Raw genomic sequence first — 22,435 nt, 5'->3', positions numbered from 1 at the left:
ACCTCGGTGTCGCTGACTTGGAGTCCCAGAGGCACGACTGGATACACATGGAATGACTCGTGCGCACTGGCCGTTAATAAAAATAATTTAAGCTCCTGGGTGGTTGGTGAGAATGAGGAATTTACGAGAGACCACCAGGATTCAAGCTCCAGTTCTATGGGTGACAATTTGGGTATAATCAATCTTTTAATTTCCAGGGGCAAGTGCCCATCCGTGGCTTGCCGAATTAGTCCCAGGCCACAGCCTGATTTAATTGTTGGGCTTGCATACATGCCATGGCTATTGACATGTTGCGTTCCAAAGACTGTGTTCCTTTGAGCAGCAGAGAAAAATCTCTTTCAATTTGACTCTCCCAGTTAACTAAAATGGAGCTGATCTCGTGTTGCCCATTTGAAATGGAATTTAGGGACTGCACCACTGGTTTACCTAAGTCGGAGATGCTAGTCGTGACATGGGCAAACTTATTAGCGAGAGTCTCAATATTGACCGAATCCATGATTGCTAAGCCTCCGGCTGCAGGAGCAGTCCAGTCGGCAATGCTTCGTCTGGCATGCGAGAGAGAAGGAGAGGGATCGATCCACAGTTGTAGCCATGCATTCCAACCCTTGCTACCGGCCTCCAGATAGGGAGCGCACTGCGGCAGCCTCTGGGTTATATTTAGTTCAGCTAAGTCTATGCGGATCTCTTTTAAAGACATTTGCGGGCGGACTAGAACTCTCTCTCGAATGTCAGTTTTCAAAACATGGGAGCCCACTATATGTGTGCCGCCTTGGCTTAATTGTTCATTGCTAGCAATCAAAGGGTCAATTTGGATGGTGTGGGTCTCCTGGGTCCGGATCAGCAGGGAATAATTGCCTGGTTCGTGAGTCAAATTTACAAAGAGCAGCCCAAGCCGGTGAAATTTCTCTACAAGGGGCTTGGTTTGGCATTCGGGCGTCTGTTGAACCAGAATCCAATCGGGTGGGCCATGTTTGGCTAGATCTTCCTCTTTTACAATCCAGGTCAGGTTCTCCCAGCGTTCTATAGCAAAGGAGAGAGCCGTGCCTGAAGGGGGCGTGATAGTGACTGATGCAGACTCAGTGGTAGTGGTGCCTAGTAGGATGGTCATTCTAAAGGGGTCTCCTGCCTTCCATACTGCGGCCGACACTAAAATAACTTCACAGTATGGTCCGAAAGCCTCAGTAACAAATGGCGAGGTTTCGAAATTGGTAGGGGTGGTATATTTGTCTACCACTGGGACTGCGGTGGGGGCTGGCCTGATACGGGGAAGAAACATACATGGAATTGGAGCAAGAGGTGACACTGTGTCAGTAGACGAGTAGCATACTAGCTCTTGGGACATAGTTTTTACTCCTACACATAAAATAACAAGCTCGGGGGGTCGGATCCACTGCTCTTCACAGCTGCGGAAGTTTGTGCGATCCGTGGGGGTGGTCATATTGCTCTGCTGTACAACTTTGCAGACCATCATTTCACTCCTTGCTAGGGTATTAATGCATCTCCAGTGGGGGTAGGGCATTAATTTGGACGGGCGTCCCTCTATTAGGGTGCCTGCCAGCACGAGCAAACACAGAGTAGCCAGGTGCCTCATCTCCTGGCCTTCCTTTTCCTTTCTGTAGTGAAAATATCCTGGGGAGACCTGCGGATATAAGTACAGGTTCCCTGAGTTTGTTGCAGCGAAAATAAAATAAAGTGGAGCAGGGAAAAAGAAAAGAGAGGGCGTTTTTCTGCCAGCACTGTCTATTAGGTGGGGCTCGAATGAGAAGTCCCAGAGCACTAAGCGAGCCTTCCAGCTTGTTGCTCTGGGGGACTCCTGTGCGGGGGCTTCTTCCTAAAGCATGTATATTTCAGAGGGGAAACGTTTTTACGTCGAGCGAGGGTCGGCTGTGCGTTAGGCGGGATTATGCAAACTCGCCCCAGGGGTCCCTGGGTGCCTGGGCTATGTGGCCTTCAGGTGCCCCTTGCTCGGCGGCGGGCTATTTTCATTTTGCGGGCTGAGAGCTGTCGGTCCGGCTCGGCCTGGCCTTGCCGTTTTAAAAGGAAGAAAAACTAGAGAGCGGTATCCAGCAACTATAAGGATTGCTGCAGACGGGGGCCCTCGCTTTAATTTCCTAAAAATGGGCTTTCGTCATATGTTTGCAGGACTAGCAATTTTTGGAGGGACTCCCTCGGGAGGCCCCATCTTCTGGTTTCAAAAAAAAGGTACACCGGGCAAAAAGAAAAATACACTGAGCAAAAGAAAAATGCACTGAGCAAAAAGAAAAATACACGGAGCAAGAGGCATACGGGTGTAGGGTACTTTCGGGTGCCCTTACTTGGGGTGCCTGGCAGGGCTTCATTATATCTTCAATATGTCTCCCCCCCTTCTTTTCCCTTGTACGGTACGGGCAAGGGAAAAGATTACGTGGGGCGGGCGGCTGCTTGCGGAAAGGGCCGAAATGGGGCCGAAGGCGCTCGGCAGCGTTTATCGAAAAGCGGCAGAGGCGGCCGAGATCTGCCGGCGCCACTGGGTCTGGGTTATTCGGGGGTCATCTTGGCGCAGGGGATCCTGGCTATGTAAATGAGGCACGCTGCCCCTTGTGCGTGGCGAACGCACCTCAATAACACATTCCAGAGGGCACATATTTACAAAATACTGGCGGGTCTTTTACATTTGCACTAAAGCGTACTAACTGGTGGCGCCGTATAGCAACTCACCATGACGAATATGAACATTAGTAAAAGAGGGGTATTGGGTTATCTGGGGGACCTTTTCCAGGGGAGGCACGGCCCTCAAAGCCAAAGCCGACCATCATGCGAAAGCGTGGGTCTGGCAGGTGAGACCCCGAATCTACGTAGATGCGGGATCTTCACCAGCACGGCGGGTGATATATTTTCGAATACCGGGATCACCTTATTTGGTGGATCTACGGTATTGGAAATCACCTTTGGGCTAAAGCCTCTCCAAAACTTACCACAAGGCAACTCTCTTTTGCCTGTGCAAAATTTTTTTTCCGAACATGCGGCTTAAAATCCAATTAAGAATCACTTTCGGTGGTGGTCCTATTTGGCCTTGGTTGCCGTGTTCCCCCTATACTCAGGGTCCCAACTGTGGGGCCCGCCTAATGAAGTTAAAGAATAGAACTGAAAAGAAATAACAAAAACACTAAATGATTATATGAAGCCAAGTTGGCTTTTTACATCTAATTTCAAAAGGGAATTGGGCTTCAGGTTCACACACACATAAAGTTAAGACTGCACAACAAAAAGGGACGGGGGCTGCGGGGACTTGAACTCAAGTCTCCTTAAGGTGGCTTTTCCACTCCTGGTTCCAATCCCTTCCAAATTCGGACAGGGAACCAGTGATTACATTTATTTAGGCTTACTTCAGCCTGGGAGAGGACAAAAGGAAGAACTGGGAGGAGGTCAGAATCCTGGTCTGGCCAGTTTTTTCCATTTCAATGAGGGGTGGGGGTGCAACGCTGAGTGGGAATAGTCTGTTTTAGATGCTGCTAGCAACTGGGAGTCTTTCTGGAGTTTGCTCACTTGCATTATTACATTCCTGACTGCACTTACTGCTGGAGGCTCTACCTTTTCATTAAGTTTTGGGCTTGAGCCTTTTAAAACGTGGAAACAGATACACAAATGTCTCTGAATTAGCTCAAGCACTACTAAACCACACAGGCACAACATAAGGTTTTCTTCAGGGGTGTTAGTCAGGGAAGGCTGAGAGAAAGCTATTTGGTGTGTAGTTGCAAGCACTGGATTCTCAAAGCATTTTAAATCTTTTAAAGGAACTGCATTTTTACTTTTGTCTGTTTGGTTTTCAGGGTCATTGCAAGAGGGCACAGTCACGGTGGGCTGTGTATAGCTTGGCTGGGGGCAGTCTATGGGAGCCAAGACAATTTCTTGGGGAATGACTTTTAAACTCTGCACATGCTCAGAGGCTAAAGTGAATTCTGGCTTCTTGGGCGTGGGGGCTGAGGCAGAAATTGGAGGCAAAGGTGACTGGCTACCTGTTTCACTGCCTTTGGCGGGGCGGGGTGCTGATTCAATCACTGATTGTTCCTCTAAAGTCTTTAATCTGGCCTCAGTGAGTCTCTGGGATTCCAGGAGATTTTGCATCAGGGTTTTTAAAGTGGCGGTTTCATTATTCTGGTTCTCCAGCCAAGTCTGCATGCTAAGGAATTTACTGTGGAGCTGCTCTTTCTCTATTGTGCAAGCATTTAATTTTTCTTTTAATTCCTCATTCTCTTTATTAAGATCATTTATTTTTAAATTCTGTTCCCTGTTTACACTTATGAGTTCCTGAATTTTATTTTGCAGCTCTGCCAGATTTCTTTCAGAGGTGTCTGGCAAAGTTGGTGCTGGGTTCTGGGTGCGAATCACCCTTTGGAATCTTTCCTTCTCTCTTTTAAGTTCCAAGCTATTTTTAGTTCCCGGAGGTCGAAGGCTAGCCTCAACCTTTGGTTTTCTCCCACGGGCAGTTAAGTGGGGAGAAGCACGTGTGACCCCCGGGCATCCCTATTGGAAAAAGGGGTTCCCAGCTGGTGGCGGCTCTCCTAGGTCAGAGGGCTCCTCGTGGTCCTTTGGCTGCGGTCTCCAGGAGTCAGCCTGACTTGGGGGAGGGTAGACCTGGTGATTGTAGGGGTGAGGTGCCCGAGGGGGCGGGGGTGCCGAGGGCAGCGCAGGTCTCCAGGGCTCAGAGGGTCCCTGTGGGGAGGAAGGGTAGCGACTGGGGGTGGGCACAAAGGTTACTCCTGGACGGGAGTCCCTCTGGCTGCGGCCCCGAGTGAAGCTACCACTTCTCCCACGCAAGATGCCACCTCTAGGCTCCGAGTACGAGCTATGCCCTTGGGGCCGATATTGGGAGTGGGGACCATGGTTGGCATACATGACTGTGTTGATGGGCTCACTCTCTTTCCTATGGGAGGCCGGGGACTTCACATGACGGATGGCTCCGGTCTCTCGCAACAGGCCAGCAATGCTCCTGATGTGGGATTCCAGCTCTCCCCATGTAATGCTCCCGGGCTCTACTCCTGCTAGGGCTAGGCGAGTGGTGCTGTTGAGCCCATCTATGACTGCTCTCCTAAACTCTAAGTCATCGAAGTCAGGCATGTCGCTCAAGTCTAAGTCTACCTCGTCTGCTAGTTCGGCTAGGAGCTGTTTCCTGGCTAAATATGCCTCTGGATCCTCTCCGGGTTTTTGAGACTCTGCAATATACAGGGCTTTTAAACTCTTGGTGGGCCACAGAAATGCGCACAACTCTTTCATGGCACCATACTGACTGCGAGTGGCTAGTCTCCGGTTAGAAATGTATGCATTAAGAGAGGTGACTATTTCGGGGCTGGCACAATGGCGAGCCAGCTGAGCTACATCGGAGCCACTGGCGGAGGGCTGGGACATGGTCACGTGTGCAAACCATTGTATAGCCGAGTCCCGGTTCAGGGGTCCCATGCGGTCCGCTATGGCTTGGAGCTCATCGGGCCTCCAATTGCGGGTTTCCTTAACGACCCGGTCTGTTTTCCTGCCATCCTCGTCCATGGATACAATTTCCTTAGTAGCTATTGGATGGAGGGGCTGTGGGGCTTCCTCGGGCTGGGGCGACTGAGATGCCCAGCTATCCTTACTATCTTCTGGGAGGGCCAAGAGGGCTGAGGGGTGCACGGCGGAAATTACGGCCTGTTGCATCCCCAAGTGTCGCTTTAGGGCCTCTAGCTCCCTCTTACAAGCTGAATGGTCCGCGGCTGCGGTTTTAGACTGGTTGTGGTCCGCCATGAACCGGGCGGCATGGGTGAGCTTAGTAATCTCTTCTTGTCCCTCCGTTAATGCGTGCTCAGCCATATCGGCACGAGCGGTGGCCGCTTCAGCCTTGTGCTGAGCGTCCTGGAGGGCGGTAGTTAGTCCTTGCTTCTCTAATATGAAATTGACGCGTTTGGCGCGCCACTCAACTGCTTTCTCCTCATGTTCTCTCTCCTGGTCGGTTAGCTTGGTCCTGAGAGTCTGGATTTCTAGGCGCAAGGCGTCCTGCTCTCGTTTTGACCTCTCCTCTAACTCCTCCTGTGCTGTTTGCAACTTGCTAATTAGGGACACGCTGTCCTGCAGGGCGGTGAAAAGTGCCCAGGCTCCATATCTGTCCTTTTTGCTAGACCTAGGTTTCTCCTTGTCACAAAAGTCCTGGAAGGCGCTTCTAACTATCTGGAGTGGGTCGGGTCCCTTGAAGGAACCGGCTTCCCAGGGGCAATCTCCCTTCTTAACTAGCCACTTCTCCAGGCGGGGCACGGTGGGGGCTGCCCGGTACATTTTTTTTTCTTTTTAGTTTAAGGCTGATCTCGGGGGAGGTTAAAGAGTGGATCAGCGACACCAGGGGTGGGGCGATTAAAGCTGCTCAAGGGTTTTAACAACTTCTTCCTATCTATGTTCCTTTTGGGAGGTTTATCCTTCCCTCAGGTCCTCAAGGGTTTTTACCAGGGGGTTTTAAGGTTCTACTTTTAGGTTCACAAGGGTATTTTTAAGGGTTCTACACTCGGTTCTCCTCCACCGGGGGAGAAGGAAAATTCCTATTCCCGTTTCAAGCTTGCCTACAAGCCACGGGACCAGGAAAAGCTTACTGGCTCAGAGGGTGCTCTCAAGCTCTCTAAGCCCAAGAACCAAAAGACGCTCAGCGCTTCCAAGCCTCTGCTCAGAAGCTAAAGCTCAGGGGTCTCCCAAGCCTATACTCGGAAACCAAAAGGTGTCCCCAAGCCTCTGCTCAGGAACTGCTACTAAAGGGGTCTCCCAAGCCTCTGCTCAGGCAACCAGAAATGCTCCCAAGCCTCTGCTCAGAAACTGCAAATGCTCCCAAGCTCTCTGCCCAAGAACTGTACTCAAAAGTGTCCCCAGGCCTCGTGCTCAGAGACAAACGGTTAAACTGTCTCCAAGCCAAGACCAAAAGACTAAATGTGCTCAAGGACTGCCTCTGCAAGTCCCCAAGCAAAAGTGCCCAGGAGTAAAACTACGGTACTCCCAAGCGGAAAAAGCGCTCAAGAGTTCAAACAACTCCCAAGCAGGGTGCGCCCAAGAGTCCCACTGACTCCCAAGCGAGGTGCGCCCACGAGTCTGACTTAAAACTCGCAAGCGGAAAGGTGCCCAAGAGTCTACCTTAAAACTCTTAAGCACGGTGCGGCCGGCTGCCGCGGTGCTTCAGGAACCTGGCTTCAGATTCCCAAAGCTAAACTGAACGAACGGACTAACGATCCCTTCACGTTTCCTCCGGAGTGGGGATTGAAGCCTAAGTGCTGGCAGGAACGGGGTTTGGACGGACTTAGGAGAGACGGGGGAGGGCGGAAAAGAGTTTTATATGTGCTGCCTCAGGATGTATATATATATAGAGAGAGCCTACTTCTGGGATCCCACCCACATAGACGCGTTTAGGCGGCCCGGAAGGTGGCCAGGAACTTCACCAGTTCAGAGGTCCTCACCCACAGTACACCGGTTATAACGGCTGGAGGGCCTCGCGGTGCACCACAAAAGGCAAGTAGTCCAAAGCTGGCTGAAGGAGGAAATGGGGGAAAAGCCAACCCACAAGATAGAAATGCTCGCTAGAGCCACACACACTCACACTTTTAATTCCCTGAGCTAAATTGCGCTTTTTACACAGAGGTCTGGAAAATTTTCCTCTAAGTCAGTTCGCTGAAGACACGCGTGTCGACTCACGTGGATTCACACGAACTGGGTTATGCCCGCATTCTCCACCAGTAAACTGTTACCAGAACTGCTCTTTTATTATAATGGGGAATTAGCTGTAGCAGTCTGTAACTATTAATATTAAGCGAGGATCATAACCTATGTTTACGGAGGTCCCGATCCCAGACACTCTAGTGAAAAAGAGGCAGACAAGGAGTAAGGTACAAACACGTGTATTGAGTGTAGCGTAAGCCTAGCTTGCACAATCATACAAGGAACACACAAGGTCTAAGAAATACAGAGTAGGAAATACAGAGACGTTCGCATTAGCTGGTTCCCAACGATGATAGGGGAAATACTCACTTATCCTGGAGCGAAGCAGAGACACAGCAGCGAGGGTGGCCCAATGCCAGCACTGGGACCACAGACGGACAGCAAGGAAGTCTGGATAGGAATGGCCGAGGCACCGAGTGGTCTGAGAGACCAGCTTAAATACCCCAAAACGTACCCTGGGGCTGGTGCTGTACTTGGTGGTTCTCACAGATTAAAACAAAGGGTCTAATGGGCTACTGAATGGCTTGGATGGGCCACTTTGGTAATCTGATTGCGATAAGTGACACCTCAGGAAGAGGGGACAAAAGAGGGAGGGGGAAATCCAAGTGGGCTGAATGGATGTTCCAGCGGACAGGGCTTGTCCTGATGTCATCAGCTTCTGGAATGCGGAGGTTTCTTTGAGATGCATTCTCTAAGTGCTTGGGATGGTCAGCACTTAGCTCTTCTCCGGGGCGGCTCCTAAGATATGCAGAGCGGGGCGAGGGGCTCTCGCTGCGGACGTGGTGTGCCCGCTTCGCCGAAATGGCTTCTCAAAGCAGTCTCTTCCTCTGGGTCTTCTGGGTGCCTGAGAACATGGATGCCGGCTGGGCATAGCTGGGGCTGGATAGCAGGCTGCCCGGTAGCGAGGGCAAGCTCGGCGACCGACCCGCGGGAGGCTCCAGGCGGGAACTGACCAGGGAGCGCCTAGCCAGGCTCGTTGGAGGCTTCCCCGGCAGGCGCCCGGCTGCTAGCAGCGGCTTGGGCCCATATGAGGCAGGCTTCCATGGAGGCAGCGGGAACAACACTTTAAAACACAGTCCAAAGCAGGGAACAGGCACGGTCCGTGGCAGATGGCAAAGCAGGCACGGGGAACACAGTCCAAACACACACTGGGAATTCCAGATACAGGTCAGGGCAGGGCTGCCCAGAAAGAGAGTCCTTTGTGCAGTTAACCAAACATGGAGTCAGTAAACTACACAGTCTATAGCAGCAAGGTACTTGACACGCAGGCAGGAAACTGACACGTGTATCAGAACACACACGTGCAAAGCAGTCTTTGGTGTAGCAGTGAAACAGCAACGCAGGAAACTTTAGCACAGTTCATGGCAGGCTTCAAAGCAGGGGAGGGGGCCTACTTGGCAACAAAATGCACACAATTGTCATGGCTACATTTGTTAGTAACCGTGTCGGCCTTTGCCTGTCGATTTTCCACAATATATACATTGTTTTTCAGCTCCCCATTTGCTAGAACCTTGCCAGCTTTGCTTATTAGACATTTGTCCCCTATAAACTGGACCTCAAATCCCTTCTGGGCCAACTTACTTACAGATAACAGATTATGGTCCAAAGAGGGAACTCAATACACAGGCGCAAAGTCCTCCTCCAGAGCTGTAAACCACAAAGTTCCCATAGCACTCACTGAAGATTCTCTCCCGTCTGCCAACAAAACGGACTGCAGATTAGGGGTGTGCAAGCCAAAAATTTTCGGCTAAAGCCGAAAGCAGAAAGCCGAAAGAGGATTCTCTTTCATATAAGCCGAAAGCCGAAACGGCCAGCCGTTTCGGCTTTCGGCTTTGGGCTTACTTTCGGCTTTCGGCTTTCGGCTTTTTCAATGGGAAAATGCCTCCGGCGTCTTCCCGGACGTCTGGGGGAGGCATTTTCCCACCGAATCAGCCCAAAATTGGTGGGGACCTTCCTCTAACCCCTCTCTACAAACCCCCCAAGTTTAAGACCGATTGGACTTTGGGGGGCCATGTTATGGCCCCCCAAAACAGGTCCCCCTATCCTCCCATAAGAAAGTGAAGGAGCAGCATATTGTTAGCATGCTGCTGCTCATCTTCTTCATTATTTCCTATGGGGAAAAATGAAGAAGCAGGCTTCCTTTGCCAGGGGTGGCATTTTGCATGCAAAATGCCCCCTTACCCTCAGGAGCCCTTCTCCCACCCCTCCTCCCACCCCCACCAAGGCTCAGCCTGCTCCCACTTGGGGGGCCATTTCATGGCCTCCCCAAGTAGATGCTCTTTTCTCTACCACTGACAGCTGGGGGAGGCTTGTCTTGCCAGGGGTGGCATTTTGCATGCAAAATGCCCCCCAGCCCTCTGGGGCCCTTCTCCCACCCTTCCTCCCACCCCCAACAAGGCTCAGATTGCTCCCACTTGAGGGGGCCATTTCATGGCCTCCCCAAGTAGGTGCTCTCAGCCCCCAAAGTCCACCCCTTACAGCCCCACACAAACCCAATTCCCCCCCAGCTGCCACACACAGACCCAAATCCCCACATTAGCCCCTCACAGACCCAAATCCACCCCCACCTGCCCCACACCCATAACCCCAGGAACAGGCTGGCAAAGGCCAGCTCTCTCCCTTTGTTCCCTATGCTGGGAACTTCTAAACTCTCTTTCCCTGGGCAATTCTGCACAGCCCAGGGGTACCACAATGGTGGGCACACTTCTGAGTGCCAGCTGGTCCCTGTGAAAGAGCACCTGAACCACAGACACCCTCCCTCAAATTCCCCCACCACCTACAGAGATGGCTGGCCAGCCAGCCCCATTGTTCCCTATGATGGGAACCAACTGCACAACAAAGAATAAAACAAGAACAAAAAATAAAGTTTTTAAAAAATTATTTTCTCCTTTCCAAAGTACAAGTAGGCAAAGCATTATGACACATTACACCAGCAGTCCCCCACACAGAAAAATAACACAACTCACTTAACATCAGAGAATCACAAAGCACGATTCCTGTCAAAAACACTTTATTTCTTGAACAGCTTTAGGTTACACAGCAGGGGGGAACACCAAAGGGCATGGCAGCACTATCTTACACAAAAGTAACACAACTCACTTAACATCAGAGAATCACAAAAGCACAATTCCTGGCAAAAACACTTTATTTCTTGAACAGCTTTAGGTTACACAGCAGGGGGGAACACCAAAGGGCATGGCAGCACTATCTTACTCAAAAATAACACTACTCATTTAACATCAGAGAATCACAAAAACACAATTCCTGGCAAAAACACTTTATTTCTTGAACAGCATTAGGTTACACAGTAGGAGGGCACAACAGGGCATGATAGCAATGTACTACAAAAAATAATACAACCCACTTCACCGTTTTTGACAGCAATTGTGTTTGTGTGATTCTCTGATGTGAAGTGAGTTGTGTTATTTTTGTGTAGTACACTGCTTTCCTGCTCTGTTGTGCCTTCCTACTGTGTAACCTAAAGCAGTTACAGAAATAAAGTGCTTTTGACAGCAATTTTTTGGAGTGATTCTTTAATGTGAAGTGAGTTGTGTTATTTTTGTGTAAGATACTGCTTCCATGCCCTTTGGTGTTCCCCCCCTGCTGTGTAACCTAAAGCTGTTCAAGAAATAAAGTGTTTTTGACAGGAATTGTGCTTTTGAGGGTGAGGGGGCATTTTGCATGCAAAATGCCACCCCTGGCAAAGGAAGCCTGCTTCTTCATTTTTCCCCATAGGAAATAATGAAGAAGATGAGCAGCAGCATGCTAACAATATGCTGCTCCTTCGCTTTCTTATGGGAGGATAGGGGGACCTGCTTTGGGGGGCCATAACATGGCCCCCCAAAGTCCAATCGGACTTAAACTTGGGGGGGTTTGTAGAGAGGGGTTAGAGGAAGGTCCCCACCAATTTTGGGCTGATTCGGTGGGAAGATGCCTCCCCCAGACGTCCGGGAAGACGCCGGAGGCATTTTCCCATTGAAAAAGCCTAAAGCCGAAACGTTTCGGCTTTTTTTCTTTCGGCTAGCCGAAACGTTTCGGCTTAGCCCGAAACGTTTCGGCTAACCCGAAAGAAGCCGAAACACTTTTGTTTCGGCTTTCTTTCGGCTTTCAGAAAGCCGAAATGCACATCCCTACTGCAGATTGCTCTGTTGTAAATTACACAGCACCTCCTCTGACCAGGCAAAACATTCCGAGGCGCCGCTATCTAAAATCCATTGGAAGCGTGTGTCTGCAGTAGAAGCGGTGACCAGCCTTGCATGTTCATCCTGAATTCGAGGCTCCTGCACGTGTCCTTGCTTCTGCTTCTGTTGTTTTCTTCTGTCCGGGCAAAAGCGACGAAGGTGAGAAGTGGAGCCGCAAATGTAACATTTCCTTATGGTTGCTGCTGTCAGCTGGGTTATCTCTCGCTGTTTGCTGGTAACTCCTCCGCCGTCAGTGGCAGAAACCCCTCGATGGGCCCCTCCGTCCGATCGCTGCTCCGTCCTTGAATGCCAGCTCCCGTATGTTGAAACACGAGCTTCTTCCTCAAGAAGACGGGACCCAACATATGAGTAAGTGAGTTTATCCGGTTCAAGGCTCTCAAGGCTTGCAATAAGAGGAAAATATACATCAGGCACACTTGATAACAGAATGTATGCCTTATCTGAGTCTTCCGTGGGTTTCCCACGAGCAGACAGTTGCTGGAAACATTCAGTCAAACTGTTTATATGTTTCTGCATGCTCTCCCCCAGCTTGAGAGCAAGTCTGTAGAGGCGACGTGTCAGCATGATTAATGACCCTGCAGATGTTCTGGCATGGACCAGCTTTAAATCTTCCCAGGCCTTTGAACTCGTAGCTGAGTCCCTGATGTGAAGCAATTGGTCACCCCCCACAGCCAGCATGATATGAACTAAAGCACGCTCATCTGCACTCTTTTCAGCATCAGTGGGGTCCGCAGGGGGATTGCTGACACATTTACACAGCCCCTCTCTTTTTAGAAAATGCTCCACACATAATGACCAAGTGGAGTAATTTGCGGAGGTTAGCTTCTCCACCAACACAACCGTGCTCTGAGCCATACCTGCTGCTGCAACGGCCTGAGGGAGCTCATTTGCCTCCTCCTCCTCCTGGTCACTGGCACTTTACACAGCCAATAAATCCTCCTCCGAAGGACTGCGGCCGTTGGGTGCCAACATCCACCACTGACTCTGCTGCGTCTCGACACACTTCAGTAGAGCCTCCTCAGTTTGGCGCAGTCTATCTGGGCCCATAACCCTGTTGATTGGCGCGGAGTTAGCATGACTGCACCAGCTTTAGGAGAACCCAGAAAGAGTCCACACCTTGCTTGTCCGGTAAAGGTGTATAATACAATTTATTTACAGGCGGATAAAGAGCAATAAATATACAGGTTATAGTCCAGAGAGACAAAGTGCTTCGCCTACACCTGGACTCAAAAGAAGCCAAACCATAATGTACACAGTAGCAATTTATACATATAGACAACCAATCACATGCATGAGTGAATTTAGCTGAGTCATTCCCTCACAGTCTCCTGACTTTGGAACTTGACCATCTGACTCTCAGTCACCTGATGTGTTTAACTGTCACACAGATCATTTTGATCTAGAGCCTCTGCACACTGGCTTTTGACATTTAGATTACAACAAGCCACTCTTCCCCTGCATATTCTGTTCTTGGATTTACTACTTCCGCAGGGATAATCCACATTGGTATAGTCTCTTCCATATATTTCTTATATTTGGTCCATACAGCAAACAAGCTTCTTCTTACATAATGATGTAAAAACAGAGTCTGCTTTTACTTTGTCATACCATAGATATGCATGCCATCCAAATAGTTTATTATATCCTTCCAATGCTAACAGCTTCAAATGCTTCAATGTCAACCATTCCTTTATCCAGTCCAAACATACCACTTCATGATATAATTTAAAGTTTGGTAATTGTAAACCTCCTCTTTCTTTTGCATCATACAGTATTTTCATTTTAACTCTGGGTTTCTTTCCAGCCCAAACAAAGTTTAAAATCGTTCTCTGCCACTTTTCAAATTGTTTACTATCTTTAACAATAGGTATTGTCTGTAGTAGAAACATCATTCTTGGAAGAACATTCATCTTAATTACTGCAATACAACCTAACCATGACTAATTCATTTTGTTCCATTTAATCATGTCTTTATCTATTTGTTGCCATAGCTTGTCATAATTATTCTTATATAAATCGATACTTTTCGCTGTCACTTCCACTCCTAAATATTTAACTTTGTTCACTACTTCACATTCTACCTTGTCCATCAACTCCTTTTGCTGTTGTTTAGTCATATTTTTACACAATATTTTGGACTTCACCTTATTTATAACAAATCCAGCTAAATCTCCAAAGTCTTTCATTTTCTTCATCAGTTTAGGCATGCACTCTGTTGGATCCTCCACTATCACCATTACATCATCGGCAAAAGCTCTGACTTTATATGAAAATCCTTTTGCCCTCAGTCCTCTTATTGAATGGTCTTCTCTTATTTGCCTAAGTAAAATCTCCAATACCATTACAAACAGAAGTGGGGAAAGCGGACACCCTTGTCTTGTTCCTTTTCTTATTTCCAACTTTTTTGTTACATCTGAATTAACAATTATATTTGCAGATTTATTTTTATATATTGCTTTTATTGCTTGTATAAATTTCTCTCCCAACTGCATCTTCTCCATTGTTGCAAACATAAACTCCCAGTTCAAATTGTCAAAAGCTTTCTCCTCATCCACGAAAAAAAACCCCAACCTGCTTCCCTGGGTTGGCATTCAGCAATGGCATTCAGCAATACTCAATGGCATTCAGCAATACTCGTAAGTTATTTTTTATTTGTCTTTCCGGTAAGAAACCAGCTTGATCTTCTTCTATAAATTCCACTAACCACACAAGGCTTTCCGCTAATATCTTAGCAAATATTTTGTAGTCATTATTAGTTAGAGATATTGGTCTATAGTTCTTAACATTACTTAAATCTAATGTCTCCTTTGGTATCAATGTAATATTAGCCTCATTCCATGTATCTGGAATCTCTGCCCCCTCCAATATCTCATTCATCACTTTTTGCATCAGTTGTTTTAAATCCTTTACCATCACTTTATAAAATTTTGCTGTAATTCCATCCGGTCCCGGAGCTTTACCAACTGTAGTAGCTTGTATTGCTTGCACCACTTCCATTGTTGTTATTTCAGCACCAAGCTTCCCTTTCAGCTTCTCTGGCACCTTAGGTAAATCAATCATGTCAAAATATGGTTGTTGGGGGTTTTCCGGGCTGTATTGCCGTGGTCTTGGCATTGTAGTTCCTGACGTTTCGCCAGCAGCTGTGGCTGGCATCTTCAGAGGTGTAGCACCAAAAGACAGAGATCTCTCACTGAGAGATCTCTGTCTTTTGGTGCTACACCTCTGAAGATGCCAGCCACAGCTGCTGGCGAAACGTCAGGAACTACAATGCCAAGACCACGGCAATACAGCCCGGAAAACCCCCAACAACCATCGTTCTCCGGCCGTGAAAGCCTTCGACAATACATGTCAAAATAGTCTCTTATCTTTTCATAGTCCACTGTTTTTTTCTGATATAGTCTTGCATAATATTTATAGAATGCTCTCTCAATCAGTCCTTGATCATATAATTCCTTCCCCTCTTCCATAATTTTACTTATTGTTCTTTTTTCTCTCTTTTTCTTCAGTTGCCACGCCAAATATCTCCCTGGTTTATTAGCTCCTTCAAATGATTTTTGCTTCATTTTCTTCAGTTCCCACTCCACTTCTTTATTTTCCATAACCCTAATTTGTTCTTGCAATAACTTTATTTCATACAACAATTTCTTTTTACCTGGCCTCTTTTTCAATTGCTGTTCTACTTGAATAATATTTTCCTGAATCTCTTTTAACTTCATTTCTTTTTTCTTTTTGTCTCTACCATTTAAGTCCATCAACACACCTCTAATTACTGCTTTATGTGTATCCCAGACCTTATGTGTTGACACTCCTTTATCAACATTACATTGAATTAAAAACTTTGTTTCTTTTTTAAGCACCTCCACACATTCTGGGTCTCCCAAAAGAGCCTCATTAATTCTCCATCTCCGTTTCTTGTTTCTCATTCCAAATCTCCACATCACAGGATTATGATCTGAGCTAATTTTCGGTAAAATATCAATCTCTTTAGTAAATACTACCAGTTCTTTAGACACCCAGATCATATCTATTCTAGAAAAGGATTGATGACTAGTTGAGAAGAAAGTATATTGCTTCGATTTAGGGTTGTATTTTCTCCAAATATCCTCTAAATTTTCTTGTTCCTGAATTTCAAAAAATGACTTTGGTAATTTCCCTGCCCTTACTTTACTTGGTAATGAGCTTTTATCCAACTGTAAATCCACAACTCCATTCATATCTCCAGCTACAATTATATGATCATAAGTCCATTGTTCCATTTGCTCTCTTAAGTCTTTAAAAAATAAATCCTTAGAACCATTCGGTGCATATACTCCAAGTATCAACGTTTTTTTGGCATTACATAAAAATTCCACAGCCAGGTATCTTCCATTTTTATCAGAAACTATTAATTTGGGCTGCAATTCTTCCTTAATATATATAACAATTCCCCGCTTCTTTTGTTTTGTTGCCGAAACAAATTGTTTTCCTAACTTCTTATTAAATAGATATTTAACATCTTGATCTCTAATATGAGTCTCTTGTAAGCAAATCATATTACTTCTTTGTTTAGATAGCCAATGTAACACAGCTTTTCGTTTAGAGGGTGAATTGAGTCCATTAACATTCCATGAAATTAATTTGTACTCCATAATTATAATCTACTTGAGCTAGGAAAGTCTTTTCCATTCTCCATCAGAAAGACATCCATTGCATATTTTGACTTAATCACTTGTCTCCCTGATTGGAATTCAAAAGTCACTCCTTCCGGCAACTCCCATCTATATCTAATTTCAGCTGCCTTCAGCTTTTGTATCAAATCTCTATATTTTTTCCGATCTTGGAGCACTTTTCGTGGTACTTCTTTCATAATTCGAACCCTTGTCCCAACTATTTCCAGTGGAGTCTCAAAATGCCTTCTAATAATTTCCTCCTTCATTCTCCTCGTGGTCAATTGGACAATAATATCTCTTGGTAAATTCTTTTGTTCTGCATACTTTGAGTTGACTCTGTACACGATATCCAAGTGCATCATCATTTCCTCCTCTGTTTGTTCTAAAAATTCTGCCAGTATTTCAGCTACTTGTTTCAGAGCAGATCCGCCCATTTTCTCCGGAACACCCCTCATACGAATTTGCCTATCCATTGCTTTACATTCCATCATCACAATTCTTTCACCCATGCCCATAGTCTCTGTCTTTATAGCCTCTGGTTTTTTTTCTCCATCCTGCACCATCTGTTGTATTTCTTGCACTTTTTGTTGGGTATTCTGTAAATCTGTTTTTATTGCCACCATCTCTTTTTTAACCTCTGTTATTTCCGTCTTAATAACTTCTTTAATTTCCATCATTAAATTTTGCTGCAGTTGCTGTACCATCTCCCGAATCTCTTTATTTCCCTATTTTTTGTCCAAATTCTCCATAGCAAGTTGCCAGTCCTTTTCTTTTTTTGAAGCCATCAGGCTTGCTTTGGGCCCCCACGAATCTGCTCTCTTTCTTAACTCCGTCTTCCTTTTAAATCAAGTCTCAATTCGTTTATATCAAAATTTCGGCCATCTGCCCTCACTTAAAAAGGCGGTTAGGGCTTCCCTTACCCTTAAAATGTCAGGCGATGTTTTTCTATGGTATAAAATGTTGGGCGATCTTTCTCTATGGTAATGATGACAATACTATGATCTTCCCTTACTTTCAATGGTGGGCACTTTACTTCCTCTTCCTCTTCCCTTACTTTCAGTGGTGGGCACTTCACTTCCTCTTCCAATGTTGTTTTCCTTCCGGCTCTTCCTGACCTCTCCCTCGCCACTCTGTCTCCTTTCCGTCTATTATACTCTGCTGTAATCACTTCTTGCCTCGCGTTGCTTCTTCCGATTCCCACGATCCTCCCTCCGCGTCACTATCTCCCCAACCGCAAGTATGCAAAACAATATTCTTTCTTTGCTCTTTTTAACTCTTTCTCACTCTCAAACTTCAAATTAAACAACTCAGTTCTTTAGTATGCTTTTTTCGCTTAGGATCTCAGTTCTTAATTTTTTTATAAGATCGGTCTTTGTTCAGTAAAACAGTCTGTTGGGGGAGATAGTAATCTTTACTTAACACAAACTTCTTGGGTTGTACTCACTGCTTCAAACATCCAATTCTGTCAAATTCTGTTCCTGAGGCTTGGGTGAGCCTATGCCAATTTAATGACTTCCAGAAGCTGCTGCAGAGATTTTAGCTGCCCTTCTCCGAGGAGAATCTCAAGGCTTGGGAGGAAAGCCCTTAATTCAGAGCCTCCCACCCGCCGAGATCCTTCACTCTTGGGGCTTCAAGCGTTCCAGCCTGATTTCTAACTGAAATCAGGGGGCTGTGGGTGATCGATACACCCCACCAGCCAAAAACAGCACTTCGGATGGTCCAGAGTTCCGGATCACGACGGTCTTGCCATTACCCCCAACTGGAAGTTAACAATGTTCTCTCTCTCTTATGCCCAAATTCAGCAAAAATGTTGACCTTTTAAAAAAATATAAATTTCCACATATTGGCATTTATAGTGTATCCTAAACCTTTTCTTTAACAAAGTTTTTCCTTTTGATTATAGTATTAATCAAAGCCAAAATATAATAGAAAAGATTGTATGGTTACCAGAATTAACGTTTTCTCAAGTTCTGTTAAATCACTCAATATATGTCCTTTTCTTATTTGATTGTTTTCCAGCTATTTGGCTAAGATCAAGTGTAGTATTGAGGTCCCCTTAAGGGATCTGGGGGAAGCTGAAAGGTGCACTCCTATGCTCATCTTCGCAGGCTTCACCTTATCTGGCAGGAACTGCCAGGATCAAGCCTGGATGAGTGCTAAACCTCCTGCCATCCCTCAATGCCCAACAGGTGGGCTGGGGAATGCATGCCATCAAGTAGCGGGGGCTGTTTGACGTAGTGGATCCATTGCCCTTACTGCTGTCCCAATGCTCCTATGGCTGTCATCAATAAAGTTGTGGGCTAGTCTCACATCTGATCTTGTTGTATTCACTGTTACTGTCCTGTGCTGAGATGAAGCAATGCAAACATTCTCATTGTGGACAGGCATTCACTGAAGGCTTCTATAGGCACTGAACTTTGAATGCAAGGCAATTCCTTTTGAAAATTTATTTTGAAGGCTTCTCCTGCAATAACAAGAAGAAGACAATGCTTTACACCTAAAGCATAATGAATTCTTACTTACCTACATTCTCTGGACCCTATATTTATTGAGGTTCCAAGTGGTGGTTTAATTATCATATTGTTTCATACTTAACAGTTGGTCTAGAAGACTTCTGTACTGTATTTTGATGGAGAAATATTATATTGTTTCTTGCTGCATATATTTATATTGTGACAATATTTATTGATATATTTATGGTATTTATAGATCGTATGTATGAAATCTGGGCAGTTACTGCCATTGTTCACTTTGAGCACTTTAGCACTTTAATGATATGGATGAATTGAGATATATGCATTGCCAGTGATTGGTTTGGTTCCTGGGAAGTTTTCCTGTTGTTGTTTCTGTGTCTTGGGCAAGCCCCTCCTTTGTATGCAGTTCTTTAAAAATTGGCAATTGAAAATCATTATAACACTCTGTGTATCAGGTTCTCTGACTTCCCATCTTTCATTTAAAAAAAATAAGTCTCTAGCTCCTTTGGTTGGGGAGATATAAGTAGAAAGGCAATATCTGCGCTAGAGACTTTTAAAAACAAAAACAAAAGCTGGGAATGCAGTTGACTTCATAAATGGATTGTTTTAACTGCATTAAAAAAATAAAAAGCTCCAGTGTGTGGAGGGAAGTGAAGATGGCCATTGGTAAGGGACTGGGGAAACTGTCCATGTGGAAGCCTGTAACTGCTGCATTGTATTGGCAGCCACAGAAGCAACAGGGAAACCACACAAGTCTGCCCACAGGTGGAAAATACTCATGTCTGACAATGCAGATCTGTACTTTCCCTCTGTCTCTTCATTTTGCCTCCTTCTTCATCAAAAGCCCCCAAACTAGATGGAGTTATAATCTACCAAGGAGAGAGGATGACAGATGATGACGGATTAAGTACCTGTTTGGAAAAGGTCTTGAAACAATGAAGGGGCTTTAGGAAATTTGGGAGTTCTTTAAAACCACCACAACTGCATGTGCCTGCTCTGCAGGACACCACAAATGATATGATAGTTATTTATGATAAAACCATGTGTGGGGAAAGAATCATCATCAGACATTGTATAAGTCTGGAGGTGGTGGTAGGACTGGAAGAAGGCCAAGAAATATTCCTTAGGAAGCTGAGGCCCATTTCTACGTGCTGTAAGAGTCTTTCTACTTTGCTGATGGTGAACTGCAAATCCATCCCCAGTGGGCACTTGAAAGCAAAAGTCATGGTATCAGTACTTCCCAGTCCTCAATCCTCACCCCATTTCTGCCTGCTCAGAGATGCACAGTAACAACAGACTGTAATAACTCCTCCTACATCTTGGGAGTGAATCATTAAAAATATGGTGCCACTGAGAAGTGTTTGACAAGCTTTTAGGTGAGAAAATCTGGAGGAGGGAAAAGAGAAGCATTTCCATATGCATGACTACAAGTTCCGTACCACACGTTTTACATGTAGGCTGCTGAGATTGATTCCCCCCTCCCTTACTTTCTCCCACATGCCAGCTCATTGTCATTAATTCATATAAAAGAGTGTCTGGCTTTCAGAAGAAGCTGTAAACATAGGAAGCTTCTGTCTCTGCTGACTAGTAACTGCAACCTGACTCTTGAAACGGCAGAGCTTGTATATATTGAAATCAGTATTGTGTGTGGATGTGGATTCAATTGAACTCAATACTTTTAGAAGGTGCTTAGCAGGATGTAACTCTGATTACGATGGCTGGGACTAAGTGACTTCCCGTGCAAAGTGAACCAGTTCACTCTGTCAATTGGCATTTGCTTCACTGAAGCTCTTCAGCCAAAGGGCAATTTTCAAACGGTTACAATGCAGCCAATTTACACCCCCCCCCACCAAAAAAGGGGTCATATTATACCCCTCACCAGGTAGCTCCATGCCAAGTTTCATATTGATAGGATAAATCAGCTTGATAAGATGAAGTATCTAGCTTCATGAAGTGACCTGGGCAGGCAGAAACAGCACCCAAAGATGGAAACAAGTTGGGTAACTAGGACTGCATCTCTCTCTTAATTAACATCACAGGAGTTTTCAGTCTAAGGGAAGAGGATTTCATCAATCCACTCTTAAATTTATCCTTTGCTCAGTAGACATTAGACTTTGCTCATTGTGTTTTTTATTATTTCTGTTATCAATGGCTTTATTCACACAACTTTTTTTTATATAAAGTTGGTGCTCATTGTATTATCTCAGCTAAAGCTCTTGAGGAGAGATTTTTGATTGGCACAAAAACTAAAAACTGTAGACCTTTATCTGATCTTGCTGATGGCAAGTGGTGAAAAGGATCTTCTTTCTATGGGGAGGGTAGAACAAGCCTGTGGAATAGAATCATTGCCTGTGATCTGGGGCAGTTGGGTCATTTTCACAGTCCTCTGGTTGAATAGATGGGCCTGTAGAACCCATTTCTCCACAAAGGCAAAGGGACATTGGCATGCTTACAGAATCCTGGAGGTGAAGATTTTGGGATGGGGGATTTCACAGTTGTTCATCCTTCCCTCAGTTCCTCACAGACCCTCTCTCTATTAATGTATTTAATAGGAAAGTAGATGTATGTGACCATTTGAAACTAGCAAACTGAGGCCACCCACAGAGAAAGCAGTGATTTCTACATACCATAGGACTCCTCTGGTAGGTAGAATTGCAATTACAAAAAGGAAAAAAAACCATTCCTCAGAGGCCTGTGGAGGACCGGATGTGCTCTAGGAGACACAAAATGCTGAGAACATTTGAATGTTAATTAAAGGGTGGAGGGAGAAGTGGTGAAAAAATTGATCTTCTCAAGGTTATAGAATCCTGGAGGGGAAGAGCTGTAGGTGTGTGCATGCGTGTAGATTTCCAACTGTTTATTCTTCCTCTAAAAATCTTACTTACTTACTTACAGTCCACCTTTCTCACTGACACCCAAGGCACATTACACAGTGCAAGTGAAATACAATATACAGTCAACAGCTAGGACCTGAGCAAAATACAATATGGTTCAACAATTAGGACATTCAGTGAACAGAGACAATAAGTTGCAGTAACAGAAAATTTGAAAACAAACTGAAAGCTGAGCACAGAGCTGAAAACTTTCTGAAAACAAAAGCATAACTAATGAACAGAACAGCTTTAGCCATAAGAGTCCTCCCCCTCAGCGTGTTCTTTCTAGCATCAAACTTTATAGCTGAGTGCCTACCACAGAGGAAATGAAAGATGCCCACTCACTGACAAGGTCAGAATTTTGGCATGGACTCCCTAAGTCTGCAAACAAACAAAAATTATACCCCCAAAAAAAGGAAGGAAGGAAGGAAGGAAGGAAAAGAAAAATCACTCAAAATGACTGGATGAGGACTCATAGCCCTTGAAATGTTTAGATAGGTTAAGAAAAGGTAGAAAACAGAGAGATGGGGAAATTAGCT

Source organism: Eublepharis macularius, chromosome 6, assembly GCF_028583425.1.
Source record: "Eublepharis macularius isolate TG4126 chromosome 6, MPM_Emac_v1.0, whole genome shotgun sequence".
In the NCBI taxonomy this organism is placed as follows: domain Eukaryota; kingdom Metazoa; phylum Chordata; class Lepidosauria; order Squamata; family Eublepharidae; genus Eublepharis; species Eublepharis macularius.
This window is presented reverse-complemented; position numbering follows the sequence as displayed.